The sequence below is a fragment of the Salvia hispanica genome, chromosome 6, assembly GCF_029641045.1.
Source record: "Salvia hispanica isolate PSC_SH4W2 chromosome 6, Shi_PSC_v1, whole genome shotgun sequence".
In the NCBI taxonomy this organism is placed as follows: domain Eukaryota; kingdom Viridiplantae; phylum Streptophyta; class Magnoliopsida; order Lamiales; family Lamiaceae; genus Salvia; species Salvia hispanica.
The window spans coordinates 2,844,407-2,853,736 of NC_142697.1; the positions used below are offsets into that span (position 1 = coordinate 2,844,407).

At 34.4% G+C, this 9,330-nt stretch overlaps 1 long non-coding RNA gene and 1 pseudogene across 1 annotated transcript; both read right to left on the reverse strand.

Moving 5' to 3' along the window:
* Positions 1 to 1,063: 1,063 nt before the first annotated feature.
* Positions 1,064 to 2,853, reverse strand: LOC125207901 (aldehyde oxidase GLOX pseudogene; annotated as a pseudogene).
* A 3,241-nt stretch (positions 2,854 to 6,094) lies between these two features.
* On the reverse strand, positions 6,095 to 7,363 carry LOC148923045 (uncharacterized). Its single transcript, XR_016132370.1, has 2 exons — positions 6,561 to 7,363; positions 6,095 to 6,435 (listed from the first exon to the last, which is right to left on the reverse strand). It is a non-coding gene; the product is annotated as an uncharacterized LOC148923045 (long non-coding RNA).
* Between the last annotated feature and the right edge of the window lie 1,967 nt (positions 7,364 to 9,330).

A 9,330-nucleotide genomic window follows, 5' to 3' on the forward strand; every position in this document is an offset into this window, starting at 1 on the left:
ATCACTTGCTGATGCATGAACAAGATTTTCAGCTTATGAAGCTATCTTTCTTCTTTTACAATCACTTGTGTTATTTTTGTTTATGATGGTACTATCTAGTTAATTACTCCACTTACATTTGTATAAAATAGTCATTATGATTTGGAAAATGATTATATTCATAAGATGTTGGTTCGGGAGTATATAATTGATATGATCATAATTTGTACATAACTATATTCTTGTATAATTATCTTGCACTTAAATTATATAGGCACACACGTCTGACCAGCCTAGCCGCAGCGATACCAAAGTCCAACAAGATCCAAGTCTAATAGCAAGATCACAAAGCCAATGAGGTATCAAGATTCCGTCAACAAATAATGATCACCTAACACCAAATGTAATATCACAAAGCCAACTACGGTATCATATTTAGTTAAGCATATCTTTTGTAATAAAATCACGGAGTATTTTATTAGTACTTTCTAGGGTTTATATTTTCTTTTTAAAGGTGATCAAGTAGATGATAAATCATTGAGAAGTAATAACATAATTATCCTTACAGTTTTTACCTTTCAGTTCATAGCTTCTCTATATATTCTTGTATAGTTTGACTTTTATTATTAATTGTATTTGGGGGTTTATTCACTTAATTAAGTTGTTGGACAACTTTGAATATCTTCTCTCTTCTTTATTAATTATATATTTCCTCAGACATTGTGTTTCTAACGTCTATGATATGCCACATTCTTCTCAAAAGTCACCATGCGTATCTTTATCTTTCTTTCCGAAATCTTTAGAGTAACAAGTTTATAGGGTTACGTAATGAGGGTTCAATTGGTTTGTTAAATCTAATTTTGAATTAGCTTTAGGAATGACGATTGATGCGTATTGAGGAATGTTAGAGCGATATACATTAAAATATAACAAAACAAAATCGCTTCATGACCTATAGGCATGCATATTCTAAGTAAAAATAGTGAGATTTATATATATCATTGTTTACGTACTCTCAAGGAAATTAAAGAAGAGCGTATTTTAAAATGAAGCTGAAATTACATACGTCTCTGGCTTTCCCTCCTTAAAGAGAAAGAGAAAGAGAAAGAGAAAGAGAGTGGATACAAACTAAACTAACAAAACTAATAGTAAGAAGGAAAATAATTAAGTAGTCCTCCTAGCTAGCTACTTGAATTGGACCCAAATGCCAGGACTTGGAACTTGTTGATACACAAGAAAGAGAAGATAATATCCTGGAGGAGCAAGAATTTTAGAATTGGGAATGGAGACACGAAGTTGATAATTGGATCCTCCCAAAGATGTGACATTAGAAGTGGTAAGAAGGAGGAGTCTTTGATTCATGGAAAATGAGTGTGTCGTGAAGGGAGGTGCGGCGATTGAGACGGTAAGAGAATTAGCAGTAGTAGCATTGATTGTGGGTTGAGGAAGGGTGAAATTAATGGTAAGTAGTTGTCCATATCCAAGCTGAGAATGCGAAGCCGGGGAAACGATGTTGGGACGAAGAGATGCAAACTGTGGATCTAAGTATTCCGGGGAATAAGCTTGCATTGTGAGGTCTGTGGGATAGAGAACCCCTGTAAATGTGTAATAAGCATTTGGATTGCTTCCACTAACAAGAACACGTCCATCGCGAAGCAATATTGCATTGGAGTGGTACATCCGAGGTATAGAAGTGGCGGTCTGTGCCTCAAACCTGGAGCCGGGCTGATTATTGGGACGATAAACTAGGGGTGTAAGCACAGGATTACGCGCTATACCCCAGCCAGCTGTACCAGCAGCGGCCCCGTTAATAATCAAGACATTTCCATTGGGGAGCAACACCATGTCACCCATGACTCTGGCGAGAGGCATTGTCTCCATGAGCCACTGCGGATTTGGATCATTTATTCGGATCCTCCCACATGTATTAAGGGCCGCTACAAAGTTGCCGTTATTTGCACTTGTAAAGGATCCTTTCGGTGCTCCCCCGCACACCAATACTTCCGCTACTATTGCTCCTGAGGATATCCGCAACGGAAGCAGAACTGCAGAACCCGAACTAGGATAGTTCCTAGGATCCCCACCCGGGATGGTAGGGTAATTTCTTACCACCACTCTCCTTACATAGTCGAACAAGATAGCTCGATTGTTGGCGAAGACAAACATATTCCCATCCACATTCAAGAAAACAAAGGGGTAGAGATTGTTTTCAATGGTCGGATCACGAGTGTCCTTAAGGAAAGGCAACTCAACAGCTAGATCAGCTCCGGATGTTTTGGGGTAAAACTCGTACGAGAAGCGGTCGCGTCCACCAAAAATGATCTGCCTACCATCAGGTAAAATATGATTGGAGGCATACCATCTTCTGTGTTTGAGGACATTGCTAAATTCCTGCCAATCACAAGAATTATCGTTGCATGGTTTGAACACTCTAACGGTATTATAACCGTCGTTGAATCCTCCCGTCTGCATTAGAGAACCATCAGGCATGGCGGCTCCAGAAGAGCACCACGTGTTGCTGTACACGAACAGGGGCCGGATTGAGTTGGAAGCCACGTTGTACTCAACAGAATGCGCTGTGCAATCGTGTTGGAGTGTCAGATCCTTTGGGTTGTCGCGACACCGGTTGTTTGGCAGGGAAATGTTTGAGGCTCCGAAATCAGTCAGGTCGAAGATCACAACACGATCGTTGTTCAGGAGTTGCATGTGCATCGCAGACACCCCGATGTTCGACCGTAAAAGGTCCCACTTGCCCCCACCAGCACCAACAACAATCATTTGCAACATTGCTACTAGCATCAAACTCAAACCAATTACAATCTTTTTCATATCCATCATATATTCAATTGAAATCAAATCAAATGTTTTTTCAGATTGGATTGAATTGATGTTTTCTCTCTTCACTCTTCCCACATCCTTAAATACTTGTAATTTCACATTTAATTTTTAATTAGGTTGGAGTGTGCTCTATCAATTTAATCCGATGTTTCATTTCATTCATTCTTCTCTACCTGCATGTACTAGACGTGCTCAACATGCCAGATCACTATTTCAATTATTATTATGTTATGTCTAGTCTATATACTTATTCATTTATTTTATTTGTTTCTACCAAAATGTTTCTTCAAAATCATTTCTGCCTACCAAAACTAGTTCATTGCCCTTTTATCCAAATTCAACGTACGTCAATGTATTATGCATACTAATTTAATAGGCCCCTGAATAGGCTCAAAGAGAAACTTACATATCATTCTTCTGAAGTGCTTGACAAAATATAAGTAGACCATATATAAAATATTGTTTGTGCATCAAATTTTTAAAATAGCACACACAATAAAGCTAATTTGGAATAGAATTATTACACGCACTTTACTAAATTGAAACTCTAAAGTATTATCAATTTCATTAATAAAACTCATCATAAGTAGACACACAAGTCTTGTTTACATTAGAACGAGGGACATCTTAATTATTTTTGAAGTCACTAAATTAGCCTACATCATAGTATATATCCCTGTCTATATAGCGCATGATCCATCTACTATACGTGCTCACCTTGCCATATCATCAATATTAATTAATAAATTATGTTTCATTTCATTCTGTTTGGTATGTATATGTATCAATCTTCATCTTAATTTTTTAAGCTACTCTTGTCGCTGTCGTTTACTCTTCTCCTAATGTTCTTCTATTGTTTGACTTTAGTTATTTCCCATATTTAATCCTTTATTCACGTAACTAATATATTTATAAATTAATCTTAATTGTGGATATATTTGATTATCTTGTCTCACCTTTTTAATTAGATATAACCTCATTGATATTGTGTGTGTTTCTAACAAGTAACAAGTATGTTACGACTTACGACACAAAGTCTTCTCAAAAGTCAAACGACCAAATGCATGTATTAATTACTGATAATATTGTGCTTTATTTGAGCAGCATAATAGACTTTTATGGGCTGAAATCTATATATAGTATATCAGTAGTTGGTAATTTTTAGTATATAATGAAAGCGTCCTAAAAAATAAAAAGATTAAGTTAATTTGTTCTTAATTTAGGAATGCTTTCTTTAACGTCCTAAATTGTTCTTATTTTTTAAAATTCACAACGCAGGTAATTACGTTTCAATTTTTGTGTCCGGATTCATTTTTTTGAAGTGATATAATGCCTTTTTTGTGCTGCAAAATAAATTTTGATGGCTCTAATTAGTTGGAAACTTTTAATAACCGATCATGATTATTATTGATACAATGTACAAAATTTCTTACAATGTTTGGGTAAGAATTACCCAGCTATTGGAATTTCAAAACTCATATTCCTTTATCCGAATCATGACTTAGTCAAGTATAGTGATTCATGCTAGGATGTTAAGATAGACAGACAAGTCTTGTTACAATTGGAATGAGTTACATATATCTTATTTTTGCGTATAAGGTAAACAAATCTATCAATTATTCTTGAATTTTGAAATCATTTGACTTGAATTAAGAAATTATGTTTCTCTATTTGACTTGAATTTAGAAATTATTTTTCTACTCAAATTTGTCCAACATTATTTCTACCTAATCTAGTTCATTACCCTTTTATCTACCTAAATTCTTTGTTGAAAATATCCTTTATTAGCCTTCTTTTTAAGTCACGGTCCCTAAATCCGAGGTGTTAGTACATTATTGAGTAGTTATTGTTGGTGGCATGAAAAATATTATAAGTTTGAATTATTATTGGATGGTATTCTATTCACTTGGGGATACACGTTTGAAAAGGTCATTGTTTTATATTGAAAATGAAAAAGGCAGCCTTTTAAAAAAGATAAAAAACCTAAGACTAAATATTTAAGCAAGTTTGAGCAAAAGAAAAGGTTAAATTTTTTAATGAAAGCATAAAAAGAGCAGATATTGTATAGTAGTTTGTATTATAAAAATCTCCAAGATTATTAGGGGTATTGAGCTGTGAAAATTTCGTGCAAAAATTTAAGTTGTGATTGATGTTGCTATTATGGCAAGTGATAGATGTTGTTTTCATCCCACTCTAACTGAAAAATTCTATTACAATCATATAATAATGACTTTATAATTTGAGCATTATTGTTGGGACTATATTGATTTGTTTTTCTTCAGTTTTGTGGAAAAACAAAATATAGTTAAAAAAGAAAATAGACTATATTTTGGTCGATGACAAGATCTTAGGTATTTTTATTTAGAATATTTTTACCAAACCATCCATGTATGGCTAACGCCTTGCTTTGTAGTACAAATTGTTTTGAACCTTATTCTGATAGACAACATCAATTCATTTTTTTTATACTGTGCTTGTATCTATTTGTGCTATTAGAACGTGAGTATTTAACATGGCTTTATGCTTACTTATGATGTCTCTTTGACTTGAAATTTTGCTTTTACTCTGATGTATTCCAAAATTATTTCAATCTAGCAAGTTCATTGCCCTTCTATCCAGCTACCTAAATTATTTGTTGATAATTTTGAAGTCACTAAATTAGCCTACATCATATATCCCTTGTCTCTGTATCCCATTATCCATCTACTTTACGTGCTCACCATGCCATATCATCAACATTTAAGTAATAACTTATGTTTCATTTCATTCTATTTGGTAGTAGTATATGTCTCTAATCATTATCTTAATATTCCATGCTACTCTGGTTGCATACGTTGACTAGCTTCTTAGTATGTTCTTTTATTGTTTCACTTTAGTTATTAATTTATTTGGGATTTTATTCATTTAATTTATATATTTACATATTAATCTTAATGTGGACATCTTTGATTATCTTCTCTCACATTTTTAATTAGATGTGTCTTCATTGATATTTTCTGTGTTTCTAACAACTAGGACATGACATAAAGTCTTCTACAAAGTCAAACGACGAGATGCATGTATTAATTTATGATAATATTATGGCTTTTTTGAGTTGCATAATTAATTTTGATGGCTGAAATTCATACTTTAGTAAGTTTCATGGATTTAATTTGATTCTATTGATAATAGCAACTCCTCGACAATGGAACATTTTTATAGAGTTACTACGGACCCTATGCAATTCAACTCTCTTTTGCGATACGTAAAAGAAACGACAACGAAAACCCGAAAAAGGAGTTGCAAACTCATTTATTTATTATGTTAAAGCTATATAAAAAAATGATCACATGTTACAATCAAACTCAAATCTTAGGAGGAGTACTTTTTTTATTTAATAAAGATGGTTCAAACTCAAGGAAATAAGACACATTATAGCAAACAAATACTTGTTGAACCAACTTTATTTCGGAGGACATGTTGAGCATCTAAAAGCGCAATGGCAGACTCCAGATGTGCAATAAGCATTTTCTAGATTTCGGACAAATAAAGTAACACAGTCGGCTTGACACCGATCATTGCACGGTCCAAGATCTTTTACACATGTGCATACCTGCTTTATCTCAATGCTACTACTAACTGCAAAATTTAAAAAGTTGGGGAAACAATTAAAATTGAGAAATCTTGAAGTAGTATTTTTGTAAGGAAATACAAACATGTACTTTTATTATTATTTAAGCGTGGAATAAAATTTAAAAACGAACCCGATGCTAAAAGGATAGAGCATAAGATGAAGACGAAGACCTTTGAAGAGATGGCCATTTTCTATTAGAGTATATGTTTGAGGTTGGACTCATCGGAAGTATATATATGTATATCAATATTGCCACAATTTAATTGTGGTAAAATTATTTAATTAATATTGCCACAATTTAAATTATTTTACCACAATTAGATTGTGGCAATAGATATTAAATAATTTTACCACAATATATATCATGTCATGCCCCAGTTGTTAGAAACACACAATATGTCAATGTAGATACATCTAATTAAAAAATGTGAGAGAAGATAATAAAAGATGTCCACGTACATTAAAATTAATATGTAAATATATAAATTAAATGAATAAAATCCCAAATAATTTAATAACTAAAGTCAAACAATAATAGAACATACTGAGAAGCTAGTCAATGAGAGCAACAAGAGTAGCATAGAATATTAAGATCATGATTAGATACATATACTAGTACCAAATAGCGCTACAAAAAAAATACTGTTTCTCGACCAACACTCGCCAAGCACCTTACTTGTGCTCGGAAACTGCCGAGCACCTTTACCTTTGCTCGGTAAACTAGCGATTACTTTTACTTGTGCTCGGCAACCCAGCGAGCACTTATAATTGTGCTCGGAATATACCAACCACTTCTACTTGTGCTCGGCAACATGGCCAACACCTTTAGTTGTGCTTGCAAAATATGTAATATAGATTAAAATGCCAATATGATTTCAAAAACAACAAGTAAGAAGAAGAATGGAGATAGAGAATAACAATAATTTTTTTTTAAAAAAAGCAACAATATTCACCACGAATGATAAAAGCTGCACAATGTATGCAAAAAAAAAAAAAAATAGTATAATTATTCAATGAGTGTCAAGCGAATTGAGGTTAAATATTTTTCAAAATTCATCTTCGCTCTCTGCGAGCATTGGGAATCAAGAAGCAATTTGTGGACTACTTCAGAGGAATGGGATTCGGTTGGATAATGGAACATGCACCTTGTGCGGTACCTGTGAATCTTGCGAAGGAGTTTTTCACTTTCTTCCATTTTGAGTCAACTACTGATCTGGACAAGGAGTCCATTTACTTCAGGTTTTTCAACCAAGATATGGCCATGAATCTAAAGGAATGGTCGTTGAGGTTAAGATTATTGAGCTCTAAGATGAGCGAGAAAGGGGACTGGTCTCAGAGGGAAATTGGCCAGCCTAACTGTACAAAAGAGTTCAATGCTGAGGAAGCATGGAAATAAATAGGGGTTGACGGTGCAAAACCGTTTAAAACAAGTGAGTCAAGAGGGGAAGAGATAGCAGATCCTGTTTTGCGAATGGCACACCTCTTTCTGGCCAATAACCTCTTGGGCTAGTGATAAGGCTAATTTCATGCATCGGTATATGGAAATAACAGAACAATAAACAGATCTGAAGAATTAGAGAAGACAAAACATCAAAAAATACGTAAAACTTAAATTACTCCTAAGATCTAAGCTACGACTACGTAAGAACAAGATCTACGACATTTTCATGCAAAAACGAAACACAAACTCCTAGATCTAAGCATACGAAGACGACTCAAACAATAAACATCAAATCTAAGCTAAAACTCAACATAAAGCACGGAAGCAAAAACAGATCTAAAGCATAAGATATAAAACAAGACGCGAAGTTGGAAGACGAAAACAGAGACTTGAATTAAACTAAAACAGAACGCAGAAAGTCGATCACATCAAAAGAAAAGCAGTAAACTAAGCTAAGAAAACAGGAAATTGTTTCATCACCCCTTCTCGGAGTGGAATACAGAACAAGAAATGGAAATTGTACTAAAACAAACACTGAATCGAGAACTACCACCTAATCTGAACGGAACCAAGTGTGTGCGCAGAAATCGGAAACAAGGAATTGAAAAGAGACTTTGGTTTCAGCCCAGAAAGAGAGCTGAGACCCTACCTAATCTAAGAAAATGGATGAGAACTCCCTCTAAACTACGATGCAGAAAATAAAAATGGGGAAACTCTCATCTTTTGGTGTGTTGGGCTTCTTTATATAGTGAGGCGTAGGGCTGTGATCCCTAGGGTACCACCTCCTCGAAATGACGTTGCTGCCCTTCACACCTTTGAGGGGGTTTCTAGTCTTTTCTCCAATGTAGAGTCTGGCTGGCTCCGTTAGAATATCAACTTGATCAGCTTGGTGTTGCCTTTTTCTCCTCTTTTTCTCGACTTTTTCTTTTGCCCTCTTGAATCATGTGATCTTTGGTTTATGGCGAAATTTACACACACCTGGCTCAAAAAGGATCGTTAGTTAACTGATTTAAGTGCAATTTTACTATGGAACACATGCATGAAACTTGCCTCAAATATGATCATCCTTTCTTTGGAATCCCTAAACCTCCATGTCATGTGAACAAGGGGATAATTAGAAAGAAAAAAAAAAGATTTAGAAAGAAAACGGACAGGAAGCTTTGTAATCTGACCTAGAAAAAATTAGAAAACAAAAGAGAAAGTTAGAAAATGGATAGGAATTGTGTATAGCCTGACCTGCAAAAATAGAATGAAAAGAGAAAGAAAAAGGGCTAGAAATGATGTAACCCAACCCTATGAATTTTTTTTTTAGGAAAATAAGGCCAAAAATGGCCAAGGGGTAGTTCCAATAGTTTATATTGTACATAGGGAAGTTATTCTAGTTTTGTCCTTAAGTTCACATGTCCTTCATTTGGACATGTCCTTCATTCGGATGCAATTCATTTTTAACTTAGAACCC